The sequence below is a fragment of the Phaenicophaeus curvirostris genome, chromosome 5, assembly GCF_032191515.1.
Source record: "Phaenicophaeus curvirostris isolate KB17595 chromosome 5, BPBGC_Pcur_1.0, whole genome shotgun sequence".
Classification (NCBI taxonomy): Eukaryota; Metazoa; Chordata; class Aves; order Cuculiformes; family Cuculidae; genus Phaenicophaeus; species Phaenicophaeus curvirostris.
In genome coordinates this window covers 24335896-24357733 of record NC_091396.1, presented here as the reverse complement: position 1 = coordinate 24357733, position 21838 = coordinate 24335896, and the positions used below count along the sequence as shown (strand labels likewise).

Here is a 21838-nt window from a genome sequence, read left to right as displayed (position 1 = left end):
TATGATTTATGATACAGTATGATCTAATACACTTTGATTGGTGCTGTACATCTGCCATTAAAATAATTAGATGTCATGCTATATGTTACTGCACTGAAAGTATAGACAGAATCTATCAGCTATCACGTGATTGAATGATCACAGTAAAATTGAATGATCGCAGTCAAATTAAATCATCACAAGTACATCGCAGTTAAATCTCAGCTGAAGCAGAGTTAAATTATCACACTTTCCATCAGTGATGTGCCAGAAAATTTCAGGATGAGGAGCATTCAGGTCACTTATTACAACTTTTTTCAAGTTGACAAATATGTGAATGCATTCAGAAAAATGCACCTTTGCTTCATTTTACATAGCACGGTTATGTATGCTGTACATCACACTCTTTAAAAGAGGTTTTTGAAAGAAAAATCCTTTCAAAGATATCTGCATTTTTAGTAAACAAGCCACTCTACAGCTGCAGATTAAATGGCAGATTTCCAAACATATGAAGAGGAGTTCGGTGTGTCAAACAGCTAATTATGCGGGGAAGTATCAGCACCTAAGAATTTAAAATAGTTTCTGTATGGAACAGAGCATGGAGTACAGCAATAAAAATAGGTCTAAATCCCAGGATGACCTTACACAGAAGTGACTCTTTTGACTCTCTTTTCAGGAGCTCTGAGACTGATCCCCTTTTGACAGCAATGTCAGTAGAGGAAGCCAAGGGAATTTCAGTGTAGATATAAGGAAATAAGCACACAATCTTCTTTAGCTCTGCAAAATACTGAAACACATGAGGGTAAACCTTTGTCCCAGAACAGAGACCAAACTGTGGGCAGGGAGTTCCACTGGGGTCAGAAATACGCTACCAACATCTGCTCTGCAAATGTTCCTGCAGCCTCAAATGCATGTCCCCATAAGGCTGTGAAAGGTTGGGCTGATGGAAACACATTGCTAGGGATTCACTCACCATACCCTCTTGCTCCTCTCCCTGCTTTTTCTGTCCTGAAATTCCTTTCAATCTGGCTGAACCCCCAAGGACTAGAGCTTTCAGTTCAAGAGTAGTACAAACACTATGCATGCTGTTTCCTGCCCATATACAGTACAGTAACACCATTCTTTTTCTCCATTTAATATCTTTGCTATCAACAAAGGAACACATTATGTTCTTAATAGAACATTACTATGATCGTCAAGCAAAATCAGTGAACTGGGTTACAGTAGATCTCATATCTTTCTTTTCCTAATCTTATTTCTTGGGTTTTTTTTCTCATAGATTGGCTCTTGTCTGAGGTGTTTAGGTTTTATTAAACTGACTGGCTTACAGTGAATCCATCACTGCAAATATATAGCTGTGTAGCTTTTTCTCCATTCTTAAATATCAGTTTTCCCTTTTCACTGCTTGAGGAATTTAAAAGTCTCAACAGCAGTTCAGTGCCTAAAAACCTGAGAGGTTTCAAAGTGCAGCAGCTTTTATCTGTTTGGGGTTTATTTCATTATTAGCTAAATACAGTGGATGCCAAAAAGGAATAGATAGCAAACTGATTGCTTATGAGACTAGATAAATCAAAACTCTCACAATGCAAATAATTCTACTCTTAGCATGTTTCATTGTTTTTCTCTGAGACATAGTTGGGATTTTATATGGCCCTTGAAAGCACGTAAGCATGGAAGGCAGAGTAGGTTCTCTTCTACAAGCCTTTTAAGACACAGTTGATTCTCTAAGACAGTGACCTAAAAGACCTAATTGTGATTGGACACATTCAAGCCTTCTGAATTACCATTGATTTCAGGGAAGTTCCATCAAGGGTAAATTTGATCCACTATACCTTTTTCTTCTGTTCTTTCACTTTGTTATACAGATAACAGCTTTATTTCTCTCTCCTCCTTTTCCTGCATGATGTCATATTTCTTCTGTTATGTCTTCCTAAGGTTTAAAATTTTCTCCTTAACTTCAGGTAACAGAAAGGAACATGAAATAGACATTTTAAAAATAAGAATTTTAGTGTGCATTAGTCCAGGCAAAAATATTTGCTTTGTAGGAGGAAATTTCACAGTGTTTTAAACTGAATCCGTCTGGCACGTCCCTTTATTTATAAATATTCTTTTACTCTCTAATGCCATTTGCACTTTGCATCCTCAGTATATCTCTTAACATTTGCTGGTTTATAGGAAAATCATAAGAAATATCCAACAATATGTAATGGATATTTCTTTAGGACATGATTAGTTTTATTAAGAGGAAGCATTCGGATTGTTTATTGACCTTTCCACAGATGTCACTCAAAGGGCGAAGAGGACAAAACTGTCCTAATCTGTCTGTTCAGACTGCTCACAGTGATGTGAATAGGAGCAATCTATGAAGTACTCCTGGTGAACTAACTTAAATTCTTTCATAAAAGCCACCACAATGGAGCTCGGTACTAGTTCACCTAGAAACTTTCTAGAAATTTAATTGGAATTAATTTTTAAAATGGGCTAACTATATTAAATCTTTGTATAGACACTGTTATTTAGAATTTAACTTAAGCATAATTGAATCAAGGCCACTGTAATTTCAATTAAGAGTGTCCATAAAAGAAAATAAGGTAGCTTATCTAGTCCCTTTTCAAAGTTAATTTGAATTCACTTTATTCAGACCCTGTGTAGACACTAGAAAATTTTGTTCTTTATTGACTTGGGCTCAATTCAAACAAATTTTGTAAAGGTAAAAAGGTTTTCTACCCCATCATGGATCCCTTGGGTTATTCAAGTCCCATTTTGTTCTTCTCACTTCACTAATTCAGTTGATAAAACACAGTTTCTTTGAACCTTTTTTGTTTGTTTCATCTTCTATATTTGTCTGGACAGATATGCAGGTAGTGGGAAAGAGACAACTGTACAGAAGAAATTTTACAACAGCCCGAATAACAAAATGTTCTTAATTACAGCAGCTTGTCATTACAGCTCATATGCCAACCATGATTTAAGGAGAAGTCATACAAGTACCTTCAGGATTTCACTATCTTATGCCAGAAACGCCTCATTAAGCAACAATTAAATCACAGTATATATCTAACTATTAAAAGGATGCTTTCTTAATACCTTTTTTGTTTAATATCAAACCAAAACCACAAATTCCCATTCAGAAGGCATCTGTGAGCCACAACAAAATTAGTATAAAAATAACCCATAATAAAAATTATATGATGCTCTAAAATACTGCTCCAAAACAATGCAATTTTCTCTACTGACACATTGAGGTGTTATTTTGAAACATCGTAGCATTCCTTTGGTTTTAGCAGATTAGTAGTGATTTAAGCCAACATCTGTTCAAAGGCACTAGAGTGATAGTTCATTCAAACAAACAAATTTTGATCTGATAGAATATTGTCAATTTTTTTACATGGAAGCATTAAATTAACATCCTTTTCAACAACATACCACAGGATTTCAAACTAGCAAGCAAAAATCTGCAGGTTAAGTACATTAAATATTTAAATATTGCATCTTTTAAAAGATACAAAGGCAAAAAAACGTGTGAGGCTGATGGAATCCAAGATGTTAGCACTGATTGCTTCCAAAATTTTGTCCCTAGTCACAAACTATAAAAATAGGTGTAGGAAATGTCAGATCATAACACCACATAACATACAAATTCATATACAAGTGTAGCAAATACAATGAAAAGCAACAAAAACCTGGCAATTAGAGTATAAGCTTGCCCTTATGATAATTTCATCCTAATCCTAGAAAATTGGAGTCTAGTTTTTAAAGCTTCAAAACATCTTTTCCTAAATTACGGTATATGCATTTGTCTACTGAATGTGCCAATGATTAATTTTCTTGTTACAAAGAATAATCCTTTGAGCTTTGCTGAGCTCTTGAACTCAAGTAGATTATATGAACTTGATGACAGAAATAGTTTAGTTTGATGAACATATAATGAAGTTGTGGATCAGTAGTAGTTTCTCTGCTTCGTTAACAAAGATGCTCTGGTAAAATTTGAAGTCGATTGGTAAGGTTTTAAGATTATTTTGAGATTAGCAAGTAAGAGAATTGTCCGTTCCAGTGGCATAAAAAAATCAAGTTTGTGCCGTAGCAAGTGCATTTTTTCCAAATGCATTTTGTAATACTTAGAGCAGAGGAAACTGAGGGATGATGGGGAATTATATTAAAACAGATGTGCAAAATCTGCACCAATGTCTTTTGCAGTATAAATTAAAATAGGTAAGTGCGTAAGTACTTCTATGTCATAATGCTGTATCAAGAAAGGTGTTTCCTTTTTTAAGGTCTGGGTTATTTGATGTTGAGCTGGAGAAGTTCTTGATAGGTATTTCGTAACCTTGGTAACTGCAGGCTGTGCTACCAGTATGCATTATTCTTAAATATCTTCTGGGAGAAACATACTCAGCTAATAACACATTGAAGTACCAGAGTCCATTTTGCATCACTGCATTTGTAGTGGCTAACCGAGTTCAAATTACTCCCTCATTCTGTTAATAAACAAAGAGACAAAGAGAAAAAGAGTCATGAGAGAAAAACTTAAAGCTGCAAATAGCCTTGAGTCTGGCAAACGACAGTTAAACTTCTTGTCCTCAGTAACTATGGAAACCTCTTAAGGTAAGAGTGGAACACAGGCATTTTGTGATCTGTAATTTACAAGCTGTTTATTTAATTATGAAGGAATGTGAAACTGTTAGAAGCAATGCAATTATCATACTGTGACAGTGTTTTGAGAGGAAAAAATAGGTACAGAGAAATATTAGAAGTTAATTTTTTTTGAAAATTACCTGGTTTAGGACTTCTATGAAACTGCAGCACATCATTGTTTTTCACTGAGATTTGTAATTTTTTTTCCCCAAAAGAATGTGAGAGTCAAAATTAGTAATACGACATTTTGCCATAATATCTTTCAGCAGATTTGTAGTAATTATGTCCATTGTATGCCTCATGAACAAAACCAAGGTCAGGGTGTATTTCAATTAAGCCCTAGTTGTTACCAAAGTGCAGCACAGCCAGAATAGCAAGCACATTATTACCAGATCTATCACTGTGAGCAATGAATAAGTCACAGGTGTTCTTGCATACAGTATTTGTATGCCTTTAAATATTGCAAGTGGGAAAATGTTTCAATTCAATTTAGGAAACAGCTAGTGAAATAAAATTAAGAGTGAAACTCAGGGGGATGCTAACAGCTACTTGCAAGTATTTTCCTGGACCTGAACAACAAACTTTGACCTGATACTTCTGTTCTTGGGAGCTGCATGAAAGTATGGCCCCACATATGACCACTTGACGAGGCTTTCCAATATGTGGTATCATCTTCCAACCCTTGGTCACAGGAAAGCTTTCATATAAGCCTCATGTCAGACAGTGTTTTGATAAGCCCTAAACTGATTTTTAAACATAAATGTTTAAAACAACCTGAAAGAGAATTCCTGCCATAGAACTGTATAACTAGCAAAATGTGACATTTCAAATTCATTATAATTTGGGGCTATCCAGCTGGAAAGATGTAAATAACAAAAAAAAGCAGTAGTTCACATTCAGGGAACTACCCTCAGTAGCTGAAGAAGGAAAGGGAAGAGGGTAATAGTTAAGAGGTTCATAACTGTTTCACATGCAACTATCCCAAGTAACTTTTGGCACCACTGCACCTGTCCAGGATAATGTGAGCTCCACCTTTCCCATCTGCAATAATCATATCCTCTCAAGTGTCAATCTTCCTGCCACACACATCAGTTTCTCACCCAGTAAAGCACTGTTGATGGTTCAAGGATCATAGTACTTTTGAAGGACAGTATGCTGTAAAACCAGTTTCACTCTAAAATGACTAATTATGAATGTTTTAATTACTGAATTCCAATAATAACTGCATTAACATAGTGCATAGTCATAGGGTCACATATATATATAAAAGACTACATTTGAATTTTACCGGAACAGGTAAAAAAATATCCTTTCCCTTGACAGCTTACTCAAGCACTGAAAGTAAAACCAAAGAGACGTAACTAAGTCAAATTTTATAACTGCGTCATCTACTTTGAATATTGCAAGCAAAAATAGTTATGCATTTTTACATTAACCTGTTTTAATCATATTTAAATGTTAATTCTGAAGTAACTGGTTCACACTGCAGCATTCTGTTTCTGTATGTGCTGAAATCAGGCACTAGCACAATACGAGATCATCCATCCTAATGTGTTTTTCTGAAGTATCCAGAACATAGGGCATATCTTCACAGGGTGTCGACTGATTCAAGAACCGATAATGCTGATCTGACTGGGAAAGTTATCATTAAGAAAAACAACTTTGAATGCAGCCTAGTGAAAATCAAATGCTCCAAAGGAGTTTGTGAGAAACAGTGGTAAATTATATGAGTTATTCTCTTTCTGTCCAGACTATATAAATAAAAGAATTGTAAATGATAAAGATAGAGAAAACATTATCTTTCTGAAACTCTACATTCTGGGAAGTCTTAAAGATAAAATAATATATTACTCCATATTTTCACATAGATATGTTTTTTAATTGATAATTATACATTTATACAATGGAATATCTTCTCTATGAAGGTTGCCTGTAGCCTGCTTTTTGAAATCATTGACCAAATTCAAAGTATTATTATATCAATATGAAATTCTTGTCATATCCAATAAAGTTGGCATATACTTCTTTAACAAATTATAATTTTCACAGAAGTGTGGTTTACCTGTTTAAGTTTAACCAACAGTATACAATGTCAAGTATCAGCAGTGCTGCCTGCCTGTTCATCTATTGAGACTTCAAAGTGCTAATGCATTATTCTATGTTCATGAGACCACTGCAGACTTCCATCTTTAAATAGATCTATGGGAGAAAATTGCCCTTGATCTGCAATAATTATTTTTAAGCATGGGTTCAAGCACCTCAGGAAAAACATCTTTGTTTCTTAACTCGTAATGCTGTCCATATGCTCAATACCTAAGAAAGCTCAACAAGTGACAAGATGTAATAACAACAGCTAGAACCAGCAAAGACTGCCGGGACTTATGTCTCACATTATTCACACAGAAGCACAGAGATCTCCTTTACTATACCTGATTTCTGGAAGGATTCTCAGAAGGACTTTATGGAAGATAGGAGAGCTGCTGGGCATCAGAGATAAAGAGCATGCACAGATTTAAGGGCTGCCTCTAATACTGCAGTGATAAATCTAAAATTAAGCTATCACTAACAGGGAGGTTATGATGGAAAACAGAACTATTTTTATATGTGAGCTCCTCCATGACTCTGAGGGGAGGGAAAGAAAAAAGAGTTAAATGCATAGGACATTTCTGTGGCTTCTTTTCTTTTCTTTATAATTCTTTCCATTCTAGAAGTGTGAAGAGAATATTTGCTCTGTAATCCCATAGAAACTGGATGAATTTAGTCTTATTCTCAGATGAGATAAACTGGCATTGCTCCATTCAAGTCAGTGAAACTAGAACAATTTTAATTCCAGTTGGTCTGTTATCCTTCTTACCCTCTAAACTAGACAGACCTGTTCTTGAGGCATATCAGGAAGTTCAGATAGGCAATTGCTATGAAAATGCAGATTTTATAAAATATTTGTGAAATATATACATTTATAAAGTAGGCTTCTAATGATAAAGTTAAGACAAATGCTTTTGTTTTAACTTTGTAATAAAGAAGATCTCTTTTCTGATTGTTGAAATGCCAAAGAATGGCTATTTTGGATTAAGAATGGGTTTAGTTTCAGTTCTTAAAAAATAAACTTTCCTTTTTCTAAATAATATCTCCTTTCTTTTCTTCTTTTTTCCTTCCTTAGTAGCATGAGATATAGCTTGCAATGGTAGCTATGAAACAAAAATAGCAGACATATCCCACAATGAATGAAGCAAGTTTCTTATCTTCAGCCTTTATAATGTGTTATGACTGGTCTACACAGGATTTAAGAGGTTTTACATTGACTAATAGATGGTGATAGTTTACAGTTACATGCTGACTGTTATCTAGAAGCTTCCCTGTGAGCTTTAAATCCTACACTGGCTCTCTCTCATTCTCTCCCTCTCATCCTCTCTCTATAAGAATTACCTTATTCTCCACTGAAATCTTAAATATTTCTGAAGGAAAACATCTCAATTTTTGTATGTTTTACCATGTTATATCAAGAAACACTGAAGACTGCTAACTCAACTAAAGTTGAAGGCAAATTTTAGAGACATTGGTATATATCTAGGCTCAAATTTGGTGTACAACAACAATTAGGGTAAATAACCCTACTGTTCTAGAAAGTGCATTTTCAAAAGAAGATCTGACTCCAAGTGGAGTGGATTTCTCATTCACTTCTTTCATGTTAGAGAGCAGTATTTCTGTCAGAAAAACACTAGAGCACTATCATAGGATTATCCTGGAAAAACATTTCGCTTTTTTGGATTTTCTAAAATAGCTTTGTGCCATTTTCTGTCTTGTCCAGCAGACTGAGTGGATCATTTTCAGGACAGTCAGAAAGATATGTGTCCAATGTGAGCAGACTAGTACTCCACACACTTTAGTAATGGTAAGATATGCATACTGATTATCCATCTATCAGTATTTGCAGAAACATGTGCTAGGCAGTCTTTTATGCTTAACATATGTCTTGAGTGAGCCAGGGCCTGAGAGATTACTTGGGAAACAGTTAGCCATTAATTATCTTACCTATTCACAAAAGGGAAGACAAACACTGCAAGAAAGTAGCAATCATCTGGTGGAATGAATAAACACTCGGTATCGGCTGTTTAGACTGCCTTCAGCAACTGCAGCTTGATTTCTTACTTGATAAAGGTAACAAACTAATGCTTAATGGCAAATACTAGGATTTAAATCCAATCTGTAGGTAACCACAAGAAAAAGAGAGCGTGGGCTAAAATATCTCAAAGCAGGTGGTTCTGAGACCATAGAATCATAGAATCATAGAATAACCAGGTTGGAAGAGACCCACCGGATCATCGAGCCCAACCATTCCTATCAAACACTAAACCATGCCCCTTAGCACCTCGTCCACCCGTGCCTTAAACACCTCCAGGGAAGGTGAATCAACCACCTCCCTGGGCAGCCTGTTCCAGTGTCCAATGACCCTTTCTGTGAAAATTTTTTTCCTGATGTCCAGCCTAAATCTCCCCTGGTGGAGCTTGAGGCCATTCCCTCTTGTCCTGTCCCCTCTCACTTGGGAGAAGAGACCAGCACCCTCCTTTCTACAACCTCCTTTCAGGTAGTTACAGAGAGCAATGAGGTCTCCCCTCAGCCTCCTCTTCTCCAGGCTAAACAATCCCAGCTCTCTCAGCCATTCCTCATAAGACCTGTTCTCCAGCCCCATCACCAGCTTTGTTGCTCTTCTCTGGACTCGCTCCAGAGCCTCAACATCCTTCTTGTGGTGAGGGGCCCGGAACTGAAAACAGTATTCAAGGAGCAGTCCCACCAGTGCCGAGTACAGAGGGAGAATAACGTCCCTGGACCTGCTGGTCACGCCGTTTCTGATACAAGCCAAGATGCCATTGGCCTTCTTGGCCACCTGGGCACACTGCTGGCTCATGTTCAGTCGGCTGTCAACCAACACCACCAGGTCCCTCTCCTCCAGGCAGCTTTCTAGACAGACTTCTCCTAGTCTGCAGCACTGCATAGGGTTGTTGTGCCCCAAGTGCAGGACCCAGCACTTGGCCTTGTTAAACCTCATGCCATTGGACTCAGCCCAGCGGTCCAGCCTGTTCAGATCCCTTTGCAGAGCCTCACTACCCTCCAGCAGATCAACACTTCCACCCACCTTAGTGTCATCTGCAAACTTGCTAAGGGTGCACTCGATGCCTTCATCCAGGTCATTGATAAAGACATTGAACAGGGCTGGACCCTTCACTGAGCCCTGGGGAGCCCCACTTGTAACTGGCCTCCAGCTGGATTTAACACCATTTACCACCACTATCATGACGGTTACAGGAGCAGATGTACTGAAGGGCATGTCTCAAGCTGTTACGTGATCTGCCATCTGACCCAGTGAGATGACAGGGCCTGATCGACAATCTGGGTGACCCAAGGATGATTTGTATTGCATTGTGATGTGTCAATCTGTATCTTCTCACATTGCTGTTATCAGAAGAATTGTGCTGTCCTATTCTTAATACTTAAGAGTGTGAGAAAGTGCTTCATTATTGGTAGAATTGTGCTGTGTGAGAAAGTGTTCCATGGCTGGCATTTTCAGGAGAAATGGGCTGTGCCACTTTATTTATTTGTAGTTTCTTATTTAATGTAGTTTTTTTATTTAATTGTAGTTTCTCTAGTACACAAGATGAGAAAACTATCAACACCCTGGCTGACCAGTCAGCATGAACATGGATGCTGTGTGAAGAAGGGAGGAGCTGTGCAGGAATGTTGCATCTCTATGCCCCCTTAGCTTAAAGATAAGAGATATCCAGCTGCTTCCTCTCCTCTCCTCTCCTCTCCTCTCCTCTCCTCTCCTCTCCTCTCCTCTCCTCTCCTCTCCTCTCCTCTCCTCTCCTCTCCTCTCCTCTCCTCTCCTCTCCTCTCCTCTCCTCTCCTCTCCTCTCCTCGGCCATGTTCAAGGAGGAAGGGGGACAGTGAAGAGCTGGGGCCAGATTCTGCTTTTTGGAGGTGATGTAAGTAGTCTGTTCAATGGCATAAAAGTTAAGCCCCTTGCAGCAATGGTCTGAGATCTCACCTATGAGTGGACACAGTGCATACACCCTCCCAGCTGTCCAGGGAGAGGCTCTCCAAATCCTTGCTGTGAAAAAGGGGTCCCCTGGCAACTGCCAGTCTAGATGATGATGATGATGATGATGATGATGATAAATGGGACAATTGGTGATGTAGTATCTTTCTTATTTACTATACTTATTCTATTGTAGTAATGATTGAAAGCTTTATAAGCAGCAACAGCTTTCAAAGCTGTTACTGTTAACTTGTTGATCACTACTAATCATTTGTTACCTTTCCTACTGTAATAAATTGAGTAAAACTTGATTTCACAGAGTATTAGAGAGTTTGGGCTTTTATGCTGATTATGCTTTGTGTTAAAAGCCTTGTGGGTATCCCTCCCTAATGCCCAAACAGATTTTTTAATTTCACTATTTCATGTAAGTGGACCAGAGTGGACTTCCAGATTGGGCAATCTCTGGGATTTGACCTCCAGACAACTATACAACTGAGCAATCAGTAGGCTGGTTTTTGGAGACGTCTTTGCCCCTTACAGATTCTTAAAGCAACACCAATTTGCTTTAGAAAATGTCACATTGCAAGTACATATTTTGAGTAACCAGACATGGTCCACATTTGGAGAACAGAATTTACAGGTACAACAAGTCTCAAAGATGTCCCTGCAAAACTGTCCAGGGTTGGATATGCTCCCCCTTAAAGAGAATGGAGTTTGTGGAACGCTAAACCTCACTGATGGAGTGTGCTGTGTCACCCTTCATAATGCAACTACCTCAACAGCTCGAGCTGTTGCAGCTCGAGCCAAGATGAAGGAAGTTGTGGACCAGACTGCCAAACTGTTCCAATCAATGCAGCCTGAGGACTGGTTCAACAGTTGGGCTCTGAGTTCATGGTTACTCTCCATCCAACAACACTTGGGATTCACAGGGTGCGAGGGCATGGTTTAGAAAACTAGGATTAATGTTAATCACTGGATTTACTGTTTTGATGGTTGGCCTAGTGATTATCTGCTTCATGATTAGCCATGCTCTGTTATCTTTCACTCCCCTCTTTTCTCCTGCTGTGTGCTACATGCAGCTTGCCACCAAAGAGGATGGATGCATGCAGATCACCCTATGAGGGGAATAGAACACACCTGTTTGAGACAGGGGCTGGTATATGGACCTGGCATGGTGTGGGTTAAAACGTCTCAAAGTAGGTGATTCTGAGATTTGACCTTGCACCACCCCACCAAGAGGATGGTTAGAGGAGCAGTTGCTGAATGGCATATCTCAACCTGTTACCTGATCTGCCACCTGACCCAGGTGAGAAGTGGGGACAGAGAATTTAGATAGCCTTTACACCGGTGACCTCGTGGACACCTGCCAACCTCGTGGACACCTTGCCATCTTCTCAGACTCGCAGGATAAAGAAACACGTGCTACAACATACAGAGCCTTGAAGGTTGTGACTATCTTTCATCTCTTCTCTCTCTCTTATAAACGCTTTCTTCTCTCTCTCTCTCTCTCCTTGTTCTTGTTTCCTGTTTTTTCCTTGTAACAGAGTGTGACTGGAGCAGGCATTTTTGGTGTTTAGTTTTGACTCCGGCAATATCAGGCTCTTTCTATGTTGTTTGTGGTTCTGCTAAGCGGATTGTTACCCATTGTGATCAGTGTTTTCTAAGTTGCAGACTGTATCAGTAACATTTGCCTTTGCAGTTTCTTGTTGGTGCTTTGTTGCATATAGGTCATTGTATCAAGTTTTTCAGGGCATGCATTTAGTAAATCATTGTTTACACGCTCCTTCTGAGTGATATGTGTCACTTTAATGCCATGCTGGTGATTACAAAGAGCTCACTTTAACTGGGACATGACAAAATCTTACCATAAATCATTACAATTGTTTAAGGGGGGGTGAGAGTTTTCTGCTGCCCCACAAAGAATCCCAGCAACGTAACCTGCAAGACTGCAGTATACTACAGCCAGCAAAACATCCTTAGTATTTCCTCCTTAATGTATAAAAGTAGCATAGCAGAATAACTTTCAGTTCAATTAAGGGTCCATCAGGTATTTATAAATTTTCCTTTTTCCTTCTTAAACAGTACTAAAACTTACTTTTAAAATTTCATTTACCTGCAATCTGGTGTCCAAGTTGCCAGCATTTTTTTTCGCTTAAGTACAGTACAAATTGCTAAGTCATTTCAAATTATACAGCAGCAAAAAGAACAGGTTTTTTTTTTCTTTTAATGCTTTAGGGTGCTTTTCTTCTCACCAGGATCCACTACATTTATACTAAATACAACTCCATTTTTCAAAATGAAATTTAACAAGCAGTACTTAACAGTGAGAAAGGCACTTACCAGACTATATTCAATTGCTCTTCACTGCTATTCTTTATCTGCCAATTTTTACTGAAAGGTAAAGTAAGGATACTAGGGAGTGAGAGGAATAATTTCATCAGTGATTGCTGAAATGATAATGCAGACATATAGCACACATGAAAGTTGGTATGGGGCTACTACTGTCCTCTTCTTGAGGATTCAACGATTTTGAACATGAATTTGCTGCACCTTCCTTGCAGATTGCAAGGGATAATGGCTGATTTCATTTGCAGCAAAACCACTTTCTCTTGATTTCTCTATATATGAGGTCCAGAACAAAACCCCACCAAGACTAACCCTAGAGTTCAGGAACCAAGAGTGAGAGGGGAGAGGCAAAGAGATGGTTATAGAACATGTTCTGACCTGTCACAGTGAGATAAAGCTCAATTCGATTGCTCACTCAGAGCAGACACATGTTCATAGAATCATAGAATCATAGAATAACCAGGTTGGAAGAGACCCACCGGATCATCGAGCCCAACCATTCCTATCAAACACTAAACTATGCCCCTTAGCACCTCGTCCACCCGTGCCTTAAACACCTCCAGGGAAGGTGAATCAACCACCTCCCTGGGCAGCCTGTTCCAGTGTCCAATGACCCTTTCTGTGAAGAAATTTTTCCTGATGTCCAGCCTAAATCTCCCCTGGCGGAGCTTGAGGCCATTCCCTCTTGTCCTGTCCCCCGTCACTTGGGAGAAGAGGCCAGCACCCTCCTCTCTACAACCTCCTTTCAGGTAGTTACAGAGAGCAATGGGGTCTCCCCTCAGCCTCCTCAAATACATCATTTTCAAATACAAATACATCATGTTCAAATACATACATTTTCTTACCCTCAGCCAGTGTGCAAGAGTGAACAAGTTTCTTGTAAAACTGAAGAAATCCATGGCAGAAACCTTTCAGTTATTGACTGAAGCTTACAGTGAAGAGGTCCCAAAGATCAAGTTGGTGCTCAAAGGAACTCATTGTTTGTTGGTAGAAGATGTGAAAGCAAAAACAATGGAGATCCTCAACAGCCTTTCAAAAAATGATCTGTGGAATTGCTTTGAATGTTGGCAGAATCATACGCAGCTGTTGGTCAACTAAGAAGGACATTTTTTTGAAGGTGATCATAATTGATTTTCTGAATTTGCTAGACAAAAAGAGTTACAGGCATAGCCTCGGGTTTTTTATGTTGGACCTAATATATTGTTGATAGAAGAACTATATTGCTGAATACAGGATCACAGAATCACTAGGTTGGAAAAGACTCATGGGATCATTGAATCCAAGCACACAAACTACAAAGGGATAGCTAGTGACTAGTTTGGGCACTCAGTCTTTTCTTTCTACCATACATTAGTATGAACAAGCAAATATATCCAGGGAACAGCCTTGTAAAGATCTTGTGCCTTATGAAGGTTACTGGCCCATTGCATGATGCCACACTCATCAATAACACAAATAAAATTCAAAGATTCAGACTTCATACTTCAACTAAAGTGACTTGATTTTTTGTATCCCTGAGAAAAAAAGTTCTCTTTTCTGAATGCACGCTGAATTTTGCTATCTTGGATTGTTCTTTTAATGGAAAGTTTCCATTTCGATTCAGTGCACGATAAGCAGATCATTCAAAACAAAATTACGTTTATGGATGCTGAGCCAGTGCTCTGTAGCATGAAGAATGCCTGTAGAAAGTACTGACTGTAGTGTCAGTAGTCAAAAATAGTAGTGTTCACTGTCAAAAATAAGCTTCACTGGCACAGGAGCTGGCTCGTACAGGCTAATAGAAGTTTTCATGTTTCTCAAGGCAGATGGTTGCAAGATCTAGAAACTGCAAAAGGGTTTCATCAAGAGATTGTACTTCAAAAATTATTCTATAGATGATTGAAGACCTGAAGTTTCTTGTCCAAAATGCATTAAACGTGCAATTTTTCTATAGATTACAGTATTACTCAAAATGTTGGAGTAGGAAGAAAATTATTTGTGCTCATTTAATAGGGTAGATAGAACTCTACATTTTCTGGACATGCAAATGCTGTTGTCCAAACAAGTTGCTTTTTCAGGGATTTATTTCCCCCTATACTTTTACACATGTAGTATCAGATACCTGTTGTACCTCAGCAATGCTAAAGATCAGTTTTCACAAATCAAACTTGTTATGAAAAAAAGCCCAGAATTAAATTGTTGCTTCTGTAAGTATTTTAGGAACTATTAACCCTATTACTTGTTCACTCATAGTGAACTGAGTGGTGTGTGTGACATTTGCCATTAGTTGTAACTCCTAGGTAAAGAATATAGTCCTGTACCACAGCTGATGGAGTTACTCCTGTAATACATGTTGTAGAACTTTTGTGCTGCAATACTGAAGATTACAAATTCATACCCTGCTGCTGAAAGATTTTGGAGGCATCATTACTCAGCTCAGTTTGAGCTGAAGCTGATTTGATCTTGAAACTCAGCAGAGTATCTTTCTGACTCAAGATCATAGCATTATATAGTCTTTCTCAATTATGGGTGAGACTAAAATTAAAAAAAAAAAAAGACCGTAAAAAAGCTCATCTCAGTTAATTAGTACAACCATATCTGGCTCATTTGTGCCATTGACTCATGTGGTGTGAAAAAACAACTCAAAAGCAAAAGCTCAGCAAACTAAACATGGAAACTGCTCTTTTGTAATTATGAATGAAAAAGAATCATTGATTTATGGTTAATTACTCCTTTGACCATCTGATATATGTATAACTTAAGGGATAAATAGGTAGTCAATGCAAAAAAACATAGGGGTTGCAACAAAAAAATAAAATAATAATTTAATTAGAAGCTGTATGTTCTCTCTAAGTTCCTGACTTTAAAATTTTTTTTACATTTTTTCTTTATTGTCCTCCCCGTTCCAAAACCACTGTCAATAGAATTTACTGAACAATAGCCTGTTATGCAATACACTGAAATATACGCAGTGGTTTTGATGATAATAAACTATTCAGAAGACTGGAAATACTTTTTGCAGTGCCTAGGGATAAAAATCTAAAGAATTTAATTTTTACAGAGTTTATAAGAGAGTCTTGTGCATTCCACAAGATAATCCCAAATGACTATCTAAAAGAAATCATTTTTAATTAGGTTCTGAGGGGGAAATGCTGGCCCCAGTAAAATCATTAGAAAACACTTTCTTTCCACAAGAGGTTCATTGTACTCCATGTGTTTTTAGAATAAAAGAAACACAACTGTTCAATTTTACAAGATCTTTGTTCTTTCCATCACCCAGCTACACCCAGATCCCCTTTCCCTCTTATGAATTTACCTGTGGGTCAGTTACGATTAATCATAGATATTTAGAGACTTAAAGGTCTGAAGTCATCAATTTCATGATAATAAAATCCTTAATTTCTGAAGTAGGTGATTTATCTACCTGGTTTTGAGGATCTGAGACAGAGCTACTCTTTGTGGCTTGCTATTGCTTTGTTTTTTATATTTTTCCTGGAGTTTTAGAAGTCTTTTTATATTGGGTTCAGTTGAGTAATGTATTGATCACCTATGGTTAAGTTAGAAAAAGAACCATACTGTGATGTCCTCTGTCCCTGACTGTCACCCTTTTGCACATTCTTACTAGTGCTGCACACCAGATAGAAATAAGAAAAATGATGGAGCTAAAAAAGTGCAGCATTTTAGTGTGCAATGACCATTTATGCAGAGGGTTTGAAACCACTATCAGTCCTTTGAGACAGTCTCAAGAGATTAGGATTCAACAACTTAAATGTTGTGCCATGCAAATGAAACAGAATCGTTTCTGTGGAGAAGTAATGAAATGGGAAGATGAATACCTTTGTTAGCATTTTCTGTTTCATATAATAATCTTGCTTTAAAGCTACTAAGACCAGTGTCTTGGGTATTTGTTTGCAGCGTGGGGTTCTAGAAAAATAATTACATTTTAAAATGCTATTTCATCCTGCCAAGGACATTGGCCCAACTGACCATCTATTCTGTTGTTAGTCGAGACATGAATACATATATGTCATGCATATTTCACAGACATGCCCCCTTTGTAAGGGACTGAATTTAAGCCTTAAAAGAGGAAAATTTGCTCACTTGCCTACTGATTCCCCCTAGCCTAGCCTTGATTGAGGCTAGTCATGTGTTCCATTAATTTGAAATCTAATTATGCTCTACTACTAAGCACAAATACAGGGAACTGCATGTATTCAAGGAGACATTTCAAAGAGCTTTCCTCTGTGGAATGTCTTCAATACCTATTTTTAAATCAGGAGCCAAGATTTTTGCCTTCACTGAAATGAAGCTAATCTCTGCACAGTGAACCAAAAGAGCATTCTCCTAATTAGTGATGTCTGTATTGGTTCAGAGATAAAAATGAGAGAATTCCATTCCAGTCCCCAGAATCAATCAAAATCTCCTTAAAATGTGTCTTGTGGAATTGGCAAATATATCTTCCTATGTAAGTAAAAGAAAATCACATATTAAAAAACGAAGTTGCAAGCTCAATGATTTAATTACAGTAGCTGGAGCAATTTTTGAGTTCTAGTGCAACCTTTGGACTCAACAGCACTGGGAAACAAGTCTGCAAACAAAGTAATAAAGATCTATATAAAATTCACCTATTCAGTCTATCTAAAATTCACCCTGACCTAAATTCACCTAAATTCTAAGATTTAACCACTTGGAAAGTCTTTCTTTGTTGAAGACCTGTTTCTTTTCAAAAGAAAGCCAGTTCTTATGACATAATTGATATCCTTACATTCCCAAAATACTATAGGATATTGATTTAGTGTTTCATTTAAAAAGACATCTAGCAGTGTAACAAAGATGTACAGTTTACTGCAGCTGAGAGTCAGCATTCCCTAAGACAGCTTTGTGAAACTCCTCATTTAGTTTCAACTAAAAATCTGACAACCATGGTTTTGGTCCTTCTGAAACCTTTGTAAACAAATTACATTAAACAGAATATTTTAGTCTTGTTATCACCATCAGCATATAAAATTCAATCAAAATTGCTACAGCCAATAAAAATGAGAAAAGATCACTGTTTTAAAAATTACATGACCACTAGAACATGGAAATTTCTATCAGTGTCTATAGATGGACAATTCTTTAATAAGCTATTAAAAGTATCTTAACTTGTACATCCTTTTCAGGGTTCCACTGTCTCAACAAATTGATGTCTGAGAGGAGCTTTATCTGAAAACATAGTGTTCTGTACCAGTGGCCCTGCAATCAGCAATAACATGTAAGGGAACAACATTAACAACACGTGTGCAAGCTTGAGTAGCACATAATCCAGTGATTTTTTTTAGTTTGGCCAGGACAATTCCAGGCTGTCTGTAAATTGAGATATAAAGATAGGAAAGGCATTTTTCACCAAGTCTAAGTTGCATGTGCTCACTTGAGCTCTTACCATGTTTTTTTCCCAGACCAATTAAAGACAGTCTGTCATTATAACTAAAGTGTTCTTAAGTCCAACTCCAGACATGGAAGGGACTCATGGCTCTCTGGTTTATAATAAAAGTAACTGTGCTTTCATTTCTTAGACATGCCGAGCCAGTAAAATAAACTCTATTCTTCTGCAACTCACAATTCTCCATTTACATTGTTAAGTGCTTTCAGCCTCATTTGAAACATAAGGTACTGCTCATTTCTTAAAGCAAGATGCTGGACTTCATGGTTGTATGACCTGATCCAATATAGTAAACCCTTTCCTTGTAGGTAGTTGACTGCTAGATCTCTCTGTCTAGCCTCAGCTGCTGCCTTAACGATCACACTGTGCACAACAGCATGTCTGCCAGGGGGAATTTATGGGTATGCACTGCAGGCAAAGGAGGCTGGGCAGCTGAGGGCAGAGCAGCCAGGGCGCAGAAACATTGTGGATGTCTGGCAGTCCCCATCGGCCTGTACCGGAGAAAAAAATGAGAGAGTGAGAGGGAGCTGCTGACAGCCCAAATGCTGGATGATTGGTTTCTTTCTGAAATGAGGAAAGCAAACCAACAGTCAGCAGTGATGAAAAGAAGTAAAAGAGCAGCCCTGAACTATCACTTCTCTCAGCGTTGCAGGACTGGCTCTGTGCCCAAGGCAAAATTACATCTAAACTCTCACACACAGCTGAGCAGCTGAGAGAGAAATGCTGGATTGTGCAGGGACTATCTGAGTGAAGTTCCTATTTCTACTTGATCCCAAAAGCATCTGAAGTTTCCAGCCTTAGGATTCAGCCTAATTGTTATAAATGTACATTTTCTGGCAGTCTTGTGCAACCAAATGTGCAACCGAAAGTGATGCAGGAGTGCCCTTAAGTAGACTTAAACCTTCTTATTCAGGAAAGCTGCAGCTCACAGAAAAGGTTTCACAGCCCTGTGCTCTCATATTTGTCCTCCACTAAAACCGTGGAATCTTTATAAGCACTAATGCCCTTCCCAAAAAGCAGCTGGTCTCTGCTGTTCCACTAATAAGTATCACCAGGGGTAAAAGCATGCTTAGATATAAGTATGGAGTTCAGGGGGTATTATGAACATCTGAAGTGGCATAAAATCACAACTTTACTAAATAGAATTAAAAAGGTACAAACCCCTGCATTTCTAAGCAGACATTATTATAGATAATTGGATTAATTTAAAAGAAAACTCCCTCATGCACAGGTGATTTTATAACTTCTAACTGTGCAGTGTCCTATACTTGCCACTGAAGCATTCTGTACTACCCATTCCCAGGCATGGGAAAAGGGATGAGAATTATTTCTAGGTTGAGCAAGTAAGGCAGTTCCTCAACTGCCTCCCCACATGTGAGGGGATATATGAGTGAAGCTACAGATCACCTAACTACAAGACAGACCAATATTTCATGTGTTAAGATGATGAACAACAGATAGATAACATAGCCAGTTAGCGCTGCAACTATTGCCAGGGAAAAGAGCTTAATTTTTCCTTCTCAAACTGAGTTTTAAGGGATCTCATAGAAGTGTGAACTCTGGATTACTTGGTGAAGGAATTTCATTAGTCTAAGACGACATTTTATGTTTTGTTTTAATCATTTTGAGTCTTATTACTTCCTGCAGAGAAGGATTCTTTTAAATGGCTGACACATTGCTGTGCACAGTAGAGACCTCCCACGGCAGAGTATAAAAGTCATGTACTGACAGATATTCATAGCCAAAAAGTGGGCAGAGAGTACCAGGGAACAAAGCTGTCAAGAGAAACTCTAAGCGTGGCCATCTTTTACAAAAAAAGTAATGAGAGGGTAGCCCTCTATATAAGAGAGGACTTTGATACTGTCGAGCTTGATTATGGTAATGAGATCGAGTGCCTGTGGGTTAAAATCAGAGGAGCCCAAAAGAAGGCAGATTTTGTGATGGGAGTCTGATACAGACCACCCAGCCAAGAAGAAGCAGCTGATGAGCTCTTCTATAAACAGCTAGAGCAATGCCTCCTGTTCTTGTGGGAGATTTCAATCTTCCAGATATCTGCTGTAAGTACAATACAGCAGAAAGGAAGCAGTCTAGGAGGTTCCTGGAGTGTGTGGAAGACAACTTCCTTGCACAGCTGGTGAGCGAATCAACAAGGGAAGGTGCCCTCCTGGACCTGCTGTTTATGAACAGAGAAGGCCTTGTGGGGGATGTGGTGGTAGGAAGACGCCTGGGACAAAGTGATCATGAGATGATAGGGTTTTCAGTTCTAGGTGAAGTGAAGAGGGTGGTTAGCAGGACAGTCGCATTAAACTTCCAGAGGGCAGACTTTGGACTGTTCAGAAGGCTGGTTGGCAAAGTCCCATGGGAGACAGTTCCTTAAGGGCAAGGGAGCCCACGAGGGCTGGGAGCTCTTCAAAAAGGAAATCCTAGCAGCTCAGGAGAAAGCCATCCCCATGTTACGGAAAAAGACCTGGCAGGGGAAAAACCAGCTTAGTTGAACAGAGAGATCTTGAGTGATATCAAGAAGAAGAGAAATGTTTATGGGCTCTGGAAGAGAGGACAGGCCTCTTGGGTAGACTACAGGAGGGAAGTGAGATTGTATAGAGAAAAAATCAGAAGGGCTAAGGCTCAACTAGAAATCAGATTGGCAAAGTCTGTGAAAGATAACAAAAAATCTTTCTATAAATATATAAATAATAGAAGGAGGACTAGGGGGATCATACAGTCCATATTGGATGCAGAAGGAACAACAGTGACAGGGGATGAGTAAAAGGCTGTGGAACTTAATGCCTTCTTTGCCTCAGTATTTAATTGTAAGGAAAGTTCTTCCCTCTGTGTACAAACCCAGGAGCTAGAGGAGCAGAACGAGGCTCCCATGATCCAAGAGGAGGTGGTCAGAGCCCTGCTTGCCCAGCTAGACACCCACAAGCCTATGGGGCTGGATGGGATCCACACAAGGGTATTGAAGGAACTGGCGGATGTGCTGGCCAAACCCATTTCCACCATCTTCCAACAGTCCTGGAAGACTGGGGAAGTCCGACTGGACTGGAGGCTGGCTGATGTTGAGCCCATCTACAAGAAGGGTCGCAGGGAGGATCCAGGGAACTACAGGCCTGTCAGTCTGACCTCAGTGCCAGGGAAAGTCATGGAACAGGTGATCTTGAGTGCTATCATGAAGCACATGCAAGAGAACTGGGTGATCAGGCCCAGTCAACACAGGTTCACAAAAGGCAGGTCTTGCCAAACAAACATGATCACCTTCTATGACAAAGTGACTGGACTAGAGAGCACAGGGTGCACAGGAGGGTTGAGGTGCTGGGGTTCCATCACTGCCACAGCCCCCTCCAACCAGCGCTGGGGCTGGAAGTTGAGAGGAGGGTGCTGGGCCCTTCTCCCAAGTGGCAGGGGACAGGACGAGAGGGAATGGCCTCAAGCTCCACCAGGGG

At 39.0% G+C, this 21838-nt stretch overlaps 1 protein-coding gene across 9 annotated transcripts in view; it reads right to left on the bottom strand.

The window, feature by feature from the left end:
* The window catches only part of LRRC4C (leucine rich repeat containing 4C), a 548021-nt gene that overhangs the window by 8459 nt on the left and 517724 nt on the right, over nucleotides 1–21838 (bottom strand). The window contains exons 1-2 of one of the 9 annotated variants that reach the window (XM_069858066.1): nucleotides 2707–2832; nucleotides 1812–1934 (exon numbers count right to left, since the gene is read on the bottom strand). The exons of the other annotated variants lie outside the window; for them this stretch is intronic. The gene's annotated coding sequence lies outside the window, so the exon portion shown is untranslated. Of the gene's footprint in view, nucleotides 1–1811; nucleotides 1935–2706; nucleotides 2833–21838 lie in introns of those variants that run through there. 9 annotated transcript variants of the gene reach the window in all.